This window comes from Oncorhynchus clarkii, chromosome 1, assembly GCF_045791955.1.
Source record: "Oncorhynchus clarkii lewisi isolate Uvic-CL-2024 chromosome 1, UVic_Ocla_1.0, whole genome shotgun sequence".
Classification (NCBI taxonomy): domain Eukaryota; kingdom Metazoa; phylum Chordata; class Actinopteri; order Salmoniformes; family Salmonidae; genus Oncorhynchus; species Oncorhynchus clarkii.
In genome coordinates this window covers 29904288-29917424 of record NC_092147.1, presented here as the reverse complement: position 1 = coordinate 29917424, position 13137 = coordinate 29904288, and the positions used below count along the sequence as shown (strand labels likewise).

General features: G+C 40.7%; 1 protein-coding gene across 1 annotated transcript in view; it reads right to left on the bottom strand.

Annotated features, from left to right (window-relative positions):
• Positions 1-11398, bottom strand: part of LOC139403041 (talin-2-like) — a 149675-nt gene extending 138277 nt beyond the window's left edge. The window contains exon 1 of the mRNA XM_071146799.1: positions 11329-11398. The gene's annotated coding sequence lies outside the window, so the exon portion shown is untranslated. The remainder of the gene's footprint in view (positions 1-11328) is intronic.
• Between the last annotated feature and the right edge of the window lie 1739 nt (positions 11399-13137).

Below are 13137 nucleotides of genomic sequence, written 5' to 3'. Positions count from 1 at the left end.
GGGGTAATGACAGCCAGGTGTTTTTCTATGGGCGTCAGGTAGCCTAGCGGTTACAGCATTGGGCCAGTAACCGAAATGTCGCTGGTTCAAAAACCCCAGCCGGTGAGAAAAAAAATCTGTCGATGTGCCTTTGAGCGAGGCACTTAATCTTAATTTGCTGCAGGGGCATCGTATAACACATTTCACTGCACCCATCCTGTGTATGTGACAGCACAACATGTATTGTTCTTTTTGGTTTTTAATTCTCATTAGGACTGTCAATTTGAGTCCTCCGGACTTGCGATAAACATCTTCAAAAGATCTGCAGTAGGATGATAATCAGAGTGCAAACTACAATCCTACTGTACACGTTGTAATGCTCAGCCACCTCAAGTCAAATAACAAATACACAGTAGAGTAGTGGTACATGGAGAAGTGGGTACATTCACATTATTTCTTTATTTTATTTGTTTTTAACCGCCCACTCGGCAAAGTAAAATTCTATGAGAAATGGTGACATTTAGAATAACCTAAAATAATGGCAATGTGAAATACATTCACCATGATATCCAGCATGTAATAATAGACCTAGCACTTATGGCTGGTATGTTAGGTAAGGGATCAGATAAGCACAGGGGTAAGAAAAAGGAACAGATTTCTGTGGTAGTGCGTTGCATGAGAACGTATACCTTCCGCTGTTTCCCAACCCTGGTCCTCGAGTACCACCAACAGTACACATTTGTATTGTAACCCTGGACAATGGTTGGGAAACACTGCACTACACCACTGTGCATATGTGGTCAAATCAGATGATTCTAAAAATGCATATGAAACTAGGTAGTCTACCTTAAATACCATATACTGGGAAATTTGGAAATAGCCTTTGGTTTGTCAACATTTAGCTACTTTTTAAGTAGATACTTGCAGTCAACTTGTGCAATATGTTCGGAGATAAAGCAGACCACGTTATTCATTTCAGCTGTCACATTATTTTACATTATGAATCTTACCGTAGCTCCCCAGAACAGTTGAGCCAGTCACGTTTGTGTTTGTAAATGGCACAACGGGAGAAAGCAGGAGCAGGTGAGTCCAGCTATGTATTGACAGAGGTCTTGTTTTATATTGAAAGTAAACAGTGTTTTTTTTGTTTCAATAGAGTGATCAGGGACGTACAACTATAGTTTTCCTTCACAGAAAATAAATGAGTGCAACACATTCAGCAGAAAATAGCTTCATTGTCATCAGGCGACAACAGAAGTGCAACATTATTTGGCTAGCAGCTAAATGAGCTTACAATTATATTTTTTGCTAAAAAGTATGCATGGCCATCATATTTCTAATGTTCATTATAGAAAGAATGTAATCAGCTACATTTATTAATGTTTTGCCCAAAGTTAATCTGGCATTTTACCAGAGAGAAGTAGGCTGGCTACATCGAGAACAGTACCAGAGAAAAGAAGCTACACATCAGTCAGAGCGTGGTCTTTTGATAGAAGGCTCGTTCCTGAATTCTAATCCAAGTGCAACTGAAGCACAAAATGTGTTTGATGCTGAGCAGAAATTACAATATGAAGCATTTTAGATTTGCGTTAACAAAATGCAGCAAGATATTTCTTACGCATTTAATATTTTTTCCTGCGTGAAAACAAAGAATTCTGTGTTAGGGCGACCCCTAAGTTTAACATGCTAGTTATCTAAGTAAGTGGCTGAATTAATAAGGTCACAGGGCATTATATTATGTTAGTTGTCTGCCATGGTTGAGAAGTCAAAGCCCTTTGGATGAGTTATATGTACAGCTGCCACTGCAGCTTGATTTCCTTGCATTTTTTATCCTCTCAGTTCTGGGCCCGTCTGCTCCTCTCCAATCTTCTCTGAGCAGAGCAGGCATGCCTGTTGCCCTAGCAACTCCCAGACTCCACATAAACACAGTGTTTACACAGTACTGTCCTTTCTTCAAACAAGCGTGCCTCAAAAATGTGTTCATTAAGCACAATGTCTCCCAATCACATTTGCTTGTAAATGTCCCAATTAACAAAACATGACATTCGGTAGCTCCTACCTATATATGTATAACTTTATATGCTGGACTGCCGGTCTTTGCAATTAGTTTATTTTCATTTGCGCTTATTTAGTTAGCAGCCTCTATCGAAATTTGCTATTACTTGTGCTAATTTTGTTAGCATTCTGGTAATAGACACCAAATGGTCTTTAAAAAAATACATTGTGTCCCCTTGTGTACTAAACCGGTAATACTGTAAATCCAAGTGTGAGAGAAGGAAGAAATGCGGATTAGAAAATCTGGATACCGCCCAACTCTACTACACCAAACATACCTAAATGACAGAGTGAAAAGAAGGAAGCCTGTATAGAATAAAAACGTATTCCAAAACAAGCATCCTATTTGCAATAAGGCATGAAAGTAAAACTGAAAAAAATTTGGAAAAGAAATGAACTTTATGTCCTTACCACAAAGCAATATGTTTGGGGTAAATCCAACAACAAATCATTGAGTAACACCACTATTCATATTTTCAAGCACGGTGGTGGCTGCATTGTTATGGGTATGCTTGTCATCGGCAAAAACTAGGGAGTTTACTTAAGATAAAAAAATTATGGAATAGAGCTAAGGAGATGCAAAATCCTAGAAGAAAACCTGGTTCAGTCTGCTTTCCAACAGACGCTGGGAGACAAATTCACTGTAGGCTATTTGGCATCACATGCACTTACAGTACCAATACCAGACCAAGACCATATTATGGCAAGAACAGCTCAAATAAGCAAAGAGAAACAACAGTCCATTACTTTAAGAAATGGAGGTCAGTCAACGCAGAACATTTGAAGACATTTTAAAAGTTCTTGAAGTGCAGTCGCAAAAACCATCAAGCACTATGATGAAACTGACTCATGAGGACCGCCACAGGAAAGGAAGACCCAGAGTTACATCAGCTGCAGCCTCAACATCAACTGTTCAGAGGAGACTGCGTGAATTAGGCCTTTGTGGTCAAATTGCTGCAAAGAAACCACTACAAAAGGACACCAATAAGAAGAAGAGACTTGCTTGGGCCAAGAAACACGAGAAATGGACATTAGACCAGTGGAAATCTGTCCTTTGGTTTGATGAGGCCAAATTTGAGATTTTTGGTTCCAATCGCGGTGTCTTTGTGAGAAGCAGAGTAGGTGACCGGACAATCTCTGCATGTGTGGTTCCCACCGTGAAGAATGGAGGAGGAGGTGTGATGGTGTGGGGGTGCTTTGCTGGTGACACTCAGTGATTTATTTAGATTTCAAGGCACACTTAACCAGCATGGCTACCACAGCATTCTGCAACGATACAACATCCCATCTGGTTTGCGCTTAGTGTGTCTATCATTTGTTTTTCCACAGGACAACGACCCAAAACAAACCTCCAGGCTGTGTAAGTGCTATTGGATCACAAAGAAGAGAAGCTCCAGTGAAAAGCTATGATGCAGGTGTTCCATCAGTGTCTCATATGAGACAAGCCACATGCGCCAAACTCAAACTAGTGGCATGTGGACAGAACATATTAAACCAACAACAACAAAAAATGTATTTTTTTCTCACTGTCTAAGTCTAATAATGTCTTGCTCCTTTAACCTGAACACACACCCAACAACCAAACAGACAATCTTAACTTAATAAATAAGATACACCACCAATTCTCCACACCTAAGCCTTTCATTGCCACGGAATCAAAGGGATAGTTCGTAGTACCCATGGTTAGTCATTGTAAAACCCATCCACCATGCTAGAAATACTTATGGTTGGCCCAAAGCAGAGGAAGAAGAAAGAATAACATACTTCAGTTCCTTGAAAAAACAGGGGAGGATGAGGCAAGACCTATGGAGGCTGCTGTGCGTGACCATATAGACATCAGTGAAAAGGAGAGATCTATTTCAGTTGTAAACAGAGAACACAAATACAGGGTCAAGAGCCACAGCAGTACAGTATAGCACAGGGTGTGCTGCAGTTTCCAGCTCCCACACAATCATCATCATGCATTATTATGGTTCAACAATCACACTCTCTGATGACTCCAAAACCCTCCCTTCCCCAACAGTCCCAACCCCTTACTTCCCAACCCTCCGACTAAACATTTCCTGAGGAATTCCGTCCAGGAATGTTATGTTGGTGAAGGAGCAACTGCAACAGCTGGGAGGAAAACCACTTTCTAGTGGATGGCAGAAACGCATAGGTCAAATCTCACACACAGTAAATAGCAGATTGTCCTCTTCACTGGTACTAGACCAAGAACAACTCCCTGTTTTTAATTAACCATTGTCATTGAAGTTGGAGACTTCAGCAGCTAACCGATCGCTGCAGCTGTACATAGTCTATCGGTAAATAGCCCACCCAATTTTACCTACCTCATCCCCATACTGTTTTTATTTATTTACTTTTCTGCTCTTTTGCACACCAATATCTCTCTACCTGTACATGACCATCTGATCATTTATCACTCCAGTGTTAATCTGCAAAATTGTAACTATTCGCCTACCTCCTCATGCCTTTTGCACACAATGTATATAGACTCTCTTTGTTTCTACTGTGTTATTGACTTGTTAATTGTTTACTCCATGTGTAACTCTGTGTTGTCTGTTCACACTGCTATGCTTTATCTTGGCCAGGTCGCAGTTGCAAATGAGAACTTGTTCTCAACTAGCCTACCTAGTTAAATAAAGGTGAAATAAAAAATAAAACAATTATGACCTGTGTTGAATTATTGGACTGCTTTTTTGCAGATCAACAGATTGTATAGTCTTCATCGACGTCTTAGCACAGTCTTATCACACATATTTCACCTCAAACTAACATTTGATAAGTATTGGTCCCATGTTTCATGAGCGGAAATAAAAGATCACAGAAATGTTCCATACCTACAAAAAGCTTATTTATCTCAAATGTTGTATACAAATGTGTATACATCCCTGTTAGTAAGCAGTTCTCCTTTGCCAAGATAATCCATCCACCTGACAGGTGGCATATCAAGAAGTGTATTAAACAGCATGATCATTACACACTTGCACCTTGTGCTGGGGACAATAAAATGGTACTCTAACATGTGCAGTTTTGTCGCACAACACAATGCCACAGATGCCTAAAGTTGAGGAAACGTACAATTGTCATGCTAACTGCAGGAATGTCCACCAGAGCTGTTGCCAGAGAATATAATGTTAATTTCTTTACCCTAAGCCGCCTCCAGCATCATTTTAGGGAATTTGGCAGTACGTCCAACTGGCCTCACAACCACAGACCATATGTAACCACGCCAGCCCAGCACCTCCACATCCGGCTCCTTTACCTGCAGGATCGTCTGAGACCAGACATCCGGACAGCTGATGAAACTGTGGGTTTGCACAAGCAAAGAATATCTGTACAACATTTCTGAAACTGTCTCGGGGAAGCTCCTCACCAGGGTCTTGACCTGACGGCAGTTTGGCATCGTAACAGACTACAGTGGGCAAATGCTAAACTTCGATGGCAACTGGCACGCTGGAGAAGTGTACTCTTGACGGATGAATCCTGGTTTCAACTGTACTGGGCAGATGGTAGACAGCATATATGGTGTCGTGTGGGCAACCGAAGTGCCCCATGGTAGCGGTGGGGTTATGGTATGGGCAGGCATTAGCTACGGACAACCAACACAATTGCATTTTATCCATGACAATTTGAAGGCACAGAGATACTGTGACGGGATCCTGAGGCCCATTTCCGTGCCATTTGTCCGCCTCCATCACCTCATGTTTCAGAATGATAATGCACAGCCACATGTCACAAGGAGCTTTACACAATTCCTGAAATCTGAAAATGTCCCAGTTCTTTCATGGACTGCATACTCACCAGACATGTCACACATTGACCATGTTTGCGATGCTCGTATAAGGCAGTGTGTTCCAGTTCCCACCAATATCCAGCAATTTCACACAACCATTGAAGAGGAGTGGGACCACATTCAGCCTGATCAGCTCTACACGAAGGAGATGTGTCGCACTGCATGAGGCAAATGGTGGCCACGCCCTTACCTTTTTATTTTAAGGTATAAGTGACCAACACATGCATATCTGCATTCCCAGTCATGTGAAATCCATAGAATAGGGCCTAATTTATTTATTTCAATATGCGAACTGTTACTCAGTAAAACATTTGAAATTGTTGCATGTTGCGTTTAGATTTTTGTTCAGTGTAATTGGACTTATTCAAGCCTTTGATCATGAGTGATGAAGAGAGTAGCACAGTTCATTAGACTGTCAGTAGCACCTGTTTATCTAAAACACATGCCACAAAATGCCTTCATTTGCCAAAAATGAAAAAAAATATTTATCTAGCATGGGCCACTGGTAATTGGAGTGTGCCGTCTCCCAGTCCCATATGGGATCTCAAATACTAGTAATTCCCCAGAACACAATAAAATTGAATAATTTACGCAAGGAGGGCAGTTTTGAATGAATTAGAGTGTGTTATAACAGAGACCTTAACAGCTTCCCATATTCCAGAGTCATTTTCATAATGGCCTCTTAAATGGATGGCTTGTGATTAGGCAAAGGCAATGTCCAAATGATTAAAAAGATAGCTGAAGTTTATTTACTCCAGCTAGATGAGGATAAGTCAATAAGAGGTAAACTGATAGTAATTACTGTATGACCTGATACCAGGTTTCAGTGAGTATTGACAGCACTGAATGCATGTTGAATATAATCTGGTGTGCACACATGACAGAGACAGGATTACTTCACTTGTCTATTGTCTACAACAGGTGGTCTACTACTGTAGGTAGGCCTATATATTGTTTTGTGATGTCTATTGGCTAGATCAACAACTGATAGAATATAGGGTAGAATGAGACCCATGGACATGACTTCTCTGTTGGTATCTAGAAATGTGCTGTGTGCCTCAGACAGTTTTAAGAGTGGTACAGTGCTGCTGATATTGTAACCTCTGGATCAATAGCTGCACAATTCCCCTTTGTGTTTCCATGAGGTGATGTTTGATTAATTGAATAGGATTTTATCAGTCGTCGTTGGCAAGTGCGTGCTCCATCTGATCTTGTGACACTTGTGGTAATGTTAGCTAAATATAACTGTGTACAAGACAGACTGACGGAGCACAGATTCTCTGTACAGTAGAATCATTGGGAGGTCCCACTATCTCTGAATATTCAGTGTGGATGCATAACTAGGAATGGGCATGAGAAATTGAGTATTAGAATGGATGTCCAAGCTCGATCTTTAACTAGCGATCAAATCATTTTCAAATACTGTATAACTATTTAGTGGAATGTGCTTTGTGGCTGCCCGAACAGGCAAGTGAAATGTTGTTTTGAAGACAATGTTAATTTGCTTTTGACTCTAGTGTTCCATTTGTACATGTTCATTTGTGGGGCACAAAAACAAAAACAAAACAAGCCAAGCATCACATGTTCTTCTCCCTAATTTCCTTTACCCTCCGTGTCTCTCTCTCTACACGCGTGCTGAGTGCGCACACAAGCTCCCGCTAGGCCTACAGTAATAAATCCCTATAAAAACGTATCCAACTGATGGGATACACAAGCAACATTCCTTGACAATTGACGACAGTTTTATCACAAATTCAACATGGACTGGTTGATCGAAGTAGGAAAATATGTGTTCCAACAATGAGCTGTAGTTTTGGAATAATTGTGTCCATTCTATTTTCTGCTTAAGCTACTTTGCTAACTGTTACTGTCATTTAGAATTGGTTAGCATAGGCTATAACCCACTAAACATAGACAGCTTCCACACTGAAAAGAAATACGCTCCGTGTCTTCATCAGAATCATTAAGCATATGCCTACTCACCACAATTAATTACCATGCAGTGTTCAATGTGGAATTGTTCATCCATTTAGAAAATTCCAAACAGGAAAAATAAACTAAATAAAACCTCTGTATGTTGAAAAGAAGACAGATTTAGGTTTGAACCCTTTCAACTCGCCAAATTGATCCCAGTTTCAAATGATCACTCTGAGAATAACTGTTCCAGGCATGAGATGCGCATGAATTTGTACTGGCAACTCTTTTACAATTGGAAAAAAATATGGTTCTATTTCATTTTGTTATATTACATCATGTTTTTTTTTTTTACTATAAAATAGGCGTCTTCACTGTGATAAGGGCTCAGGAAATAAGAGTGTCGGTCTTGTCTGCTAAATTAACAAAACAAGGCAATGCCATTGCACAGCCATAGGCTTCTACAAGCAAGCGTCACTGCTGAGGTTACTGCCTTATTGAAGATTGTGTTCTACGATATAATATAAGCAGTTGATGTTAATGTTTCAATAAATTAATCTTACATGGCACTTGCTTTTATTTTTATTGGGTACACAACAATGGTTTGCTCCTACAGACAGTGAGTAATGTGGACGTGGCTTGCCTTGTAAATCAGGCAGACAGGCATTGAGGCATTCAGTTAATGTCCGATTGAACAAAACAAGTGACCTTAGCAACTTTGAGCATGATATGATCCACAGTGCCAGGCGCGCCGGTTCCAGCATCTCAGAAACGGCCGGCCCAGTAGGCTTTTCATGCACGACAGTGTCTAGGGTTTACCAAGAATGGTGTGGCAAACAAAAAACAGTCAGCCAGTGGCAGTCATGTGGGCGAAAACAGCTCGTTTAATGAGAGGTCAAATGAGAATGGCAAGAATTGTGCAAACTAACAGGCGGCCAAGAACAGGCAAATAATGGCGCAGTACAACAGCAGTGTGCAGAGCGGCTTCTCGGAAATCACAACTTGTCTGTCCTTGTCACGGATGGGCTATTGCAGCAGACAACCACACTAGGCTCCAGTCCTATCAGCTATAAACAAGAAGAAGCGGCTCCATTCGGCACGTGATAACCAACACTTGACAACTGAGGAGTGGAAAAAAATATTGCCTGGTCCGTTTAATCCCGGTTCGTGTTGAGTTATGCCGATGGCAGAGTCAGGATTTGGTGTACGCAGCATGAGTCCATGACCCCATTCTGCCTGGTGTCAACGGTACAGGCTGTTGCCGGTGGTGTAATGGTGTGGGGAATGTTTTCCTGGCACAGTTTAGGTCCCTTGAAATCAATTGATGTTTCCATGCCCCGGAGAATTCAGGCTGTTCGTGAGGCAAAGGGGAATCCGACCCGGTACTAGATGGGTGTACCTAATAAACTGTCCTCTGAGTGTAGACAAATGCATACAGATTTTTTCCCAGTGCGGGCCTTCAAAAAACATTTATTATTTGTTTTATTCAAGTACTCGAACAGTCAAAAGACATCAAATGCCCATCCCTATGAATAACACCTGAACACTCTAGACATACCCTTATCCTTCAATATCATATTCTTCAAAGAGTATATGACATTCAGATATCATTACTCTATGCAAAGTCCTGGAGTGTATTTTAAGTCTGATTATGGCACACATCAGTTTAGTGGCTAGGGTGAAATTAAAACACACTCATCAATTGACCCATCCAGCACAATCCCTTTGCAAAAAGATGTTTAGAATTATTCAATCCTTTCCAGCAGCCTACAGTCTCAAGCACATCTTTCTTGGCACATCATGTCAACGTGATCTTCAGAGAGCCCTTCCTCTAGCCACCAATAGTGACTGACATACATTATAAAGGAGTTGTGTTCCAGCTCCTCCAGTGGCAATGCAGAGATAGACAGCTGACTCATGGGAGTAGGAAGGCACACTGCCAACTGACATGGGGAGTGGGCAGGCAAAGAATCTGCATGGAATGTCTATGTGATTGATAAGGCCAAAGATGTACTTTAGACATTTTAGTCTCGGCCTAATGAAACCCCCAGCCCCTAAGGCACTTACGTAGCTCTGAAAGGGCTGGATAGCTTTAAGCAATATGTTAAAAACTTGACATTACACATAAGCATTACTTTCAGATCTACAGGAGTGCCTGGGGGGTAAGGGTTAAGGGTTAATTTGGAATTCAGCATGTCAGACTGGTGGGAAACCTGTCACATGAATGGTCCACATATTGCGAACAAGGAAGCTTACTGTGGAGCAGAATGCCCTTAGGCATATCAACTATGTAGCAGTTTGACAAAAGCTGAGCACAAGATATCACACTTATAGGCTACCAAGATATTTCCTTTATTTTGTGTCTATGTTGTGCCTCTATTATCAATTTCACATCTTGATATATGGAGCATGCTAATATGGGCATTCATACTAGTCCAAATGGTTTGATCGACAGAAATGTAAACAGGATCCCTGATTGGTAAATGTGGACCTATTATTTATGACTGTCCTGGAATGCACCTTTGGACACTGGTTTAAAATCTCTTAATCTGTAGCCTTCCGATACCAAATATGGGCGCAACTCGGGTCTGGAAATGCATGAACAAGAAGGCAGGAGTAGCAGTAATCGCAACCTGTTTTCTGCTACTGACACGGACTCAGCATCATAGGCTATTGATGTAAACTGCTAAGCTTATGCTATGAGTGGGAGGCTCGTTGTTTAAAGTCATCCTGCAATCAAACTACATGTAGGCTACAGGAAAACAATCAACCTTGATAAAACATTGAAATCAGGTTCTTATTTTAACCACTGATGCGCCTATGGACACGATTTATTGGGTTACAGCCTAATATCATAATCTGATTTTGTTTTGTCTTGTCTTGATGTAAACTAGCAGTAGAGCAGCCCAGTGGTGTATTGGGTTACAGTAATTATATTACTGGTTAATTTTGATAACATGGCATTGATAGGTTTCAGACATCGGCTACCATTATGATATGGCGGCAAATTCACACTAGCGATGACAGTACTGACTATGGTACCTTCAAAGTAGCCTACAGAAAATCAAACGTTAGCAACACCAATATGGGAATGCCTCTAAAATTCGCATATCCTTCCGATAACAGCACTGGAGACTGGACTGAATGTTTTTCCATTAGCACGAGGTTCGGGAAACCAGTCCAAATTTACTTAAGTTTGCCACTTATGTTTAATGAAGTTGTATGATTGTCACATATTAAATAACGTACATGTTTGCAGTGCCAGGTGCAATTATAACAACATTCATCAATGATGCAATTATGGGCAAACGACACATGAAATTGCAACGTACCCTAGTCAAAAATAAAACTGGTTAAATATTGAATTTATGCGACACCCATAGACAAGATAAATTAAAAGTCAGTTCTGAGTTTGAATCAGAACGACTGAACATAGGTTTTCATTATGAGTAATGCATTAGAGCGCTCGAATCAAATACCGTAATGACATAGGGTACCATACAGCCCAGTTGGCCAGTACACATACCAACATAAAACGTCAGTGTTAAAACACGTTAGAACGATAAAAGAACGTTAAATCCTACCTGAAATCTGTCACTCGTTAGTGCGTTCGAGCTGAATTGGATGTACACACACACACTGTGCAGCAGCAGTCCTGCCTCCACCGTATCAAGCCCCTCCTACTTCTGTGCGCAGAAAAGAGGAAGCGCGTCACACACTCGCACTCCATACGTTTGGATCCAGCCTCTCTTTACCATAAAGTAGGTTGACAATTGTAGCAGTATGTATGTATACCAAAGCACTTGGCGCATCTTCATCTTATACAGTAATGCAATGCGTGTGTGTGTGCGTTTGAGGGATGGAGGGAGGGAGAATGAGCAGGTGAGAAAGAGAGGGGGGGATTATGTGCACGTATGATGCATGTATTTCCCCTCAAATGGATGGAATTTGAAACATAATGAAAACACTCCCTGGTAATGGGCTAGAAAATGTAGCGTTGGTTGGAGTCATTTAGCATTCTATCAGTAATGTGTGTCTTCATTAGTTTAGGCATACATGAAGCACAAAACGTAATTTGATTTATTTAGAGAAACCATTGCTCATATAATAGTATTTAAATGTCTGCTGTAATGAATCTGGCATGGAAATGGTAAAGCAACTTATGATTGCACTCCATTTTGTAAACTTAGGCCCACTCCACAATAGACCTACAATATGTTTAGACAGTTGCCCAAAACTCCAGCAGGTAACTATAATAAACACTTTGCAGTATGTTGTACTATAACTTACCTGTATAGTAATGTTGTAACAGGAATGGCATTGTATTGTATGAGTCTTGTTATTATGTAAAACAATAGGGGGCCCAGGGTAGCCAAGGGAGATGTAGGAAGGCAGGCTTACAACGTCTTCAATTGCATAGGGGCCTAATGGTTTATTTATGGTGACAGGGTGCAGAGGGGTAAACTACAAAGCAGGATCAAGGAGTTAGCCAGCTACCTTGGAAAAATATTCTGAAATAACATGATAAGCTTGAAATAAGATAAGCTTCAAATTGGCATGGTCAAATTGACTCAACAACCATCCAAATTTGGCTTGGCCCCCTTTGCCTGTTCACCGCTGTACCATCTATAAGGCATAGACCGTACAGGTGTATCAAAGCTGGGACAGAGACTGTTAAACAGTCATCACTAGCAGGCCTCTGCCCAGTGCCCTGCCCTAAACTGTATTCACAGTTACTAGCTGGCTACCACCTGGTACTCAACCCTACACCTTAGAGACTGTTGCCCTATGTACATCGTCATTGAAACCTGGTCATTTTAATAATGTTTATCTACTGTTTTATCCCTTCACATGTACTGTATGTACTGTATTCTAGTCAAGGCTTATCATATATAACTACTGCTGTACACACCTTTTCTATTCATATACTGCCCATAATGTCTATACACAATCATCATATACACTGAGTGTACAAAACATTATCAACATTAGTTGTATAAACATTTTAAGATACTTATACAGCGCAATACAAACGCCTATGCGTCATGGCACAGCTCACAGCAACAATGTACATTAGGCCTATAGCCCCTCTCTGTTACAGAAACTATAGCAGACTGCCACACAAAAGGGAAACTGCCTATCCCTTCCTTGGGCAATGCCGTCCGATCCAAATAACATGGGTACATTTTCTTCAACCTCACAATAGGTAAGTAGGCTAGCCTATAATGATAAAACCTTTATAATAAATATGAATCATCTCAAAATATTTCCAGTAATTATTTAGGCCTTATTCATTTAGGCCATATTATTTAGGCCTTAGTATTCATATTTATTAACGCACACCCATTAATAAACATAATTTAATATTAGGCAAAGTGACGTTCTCCAATGAC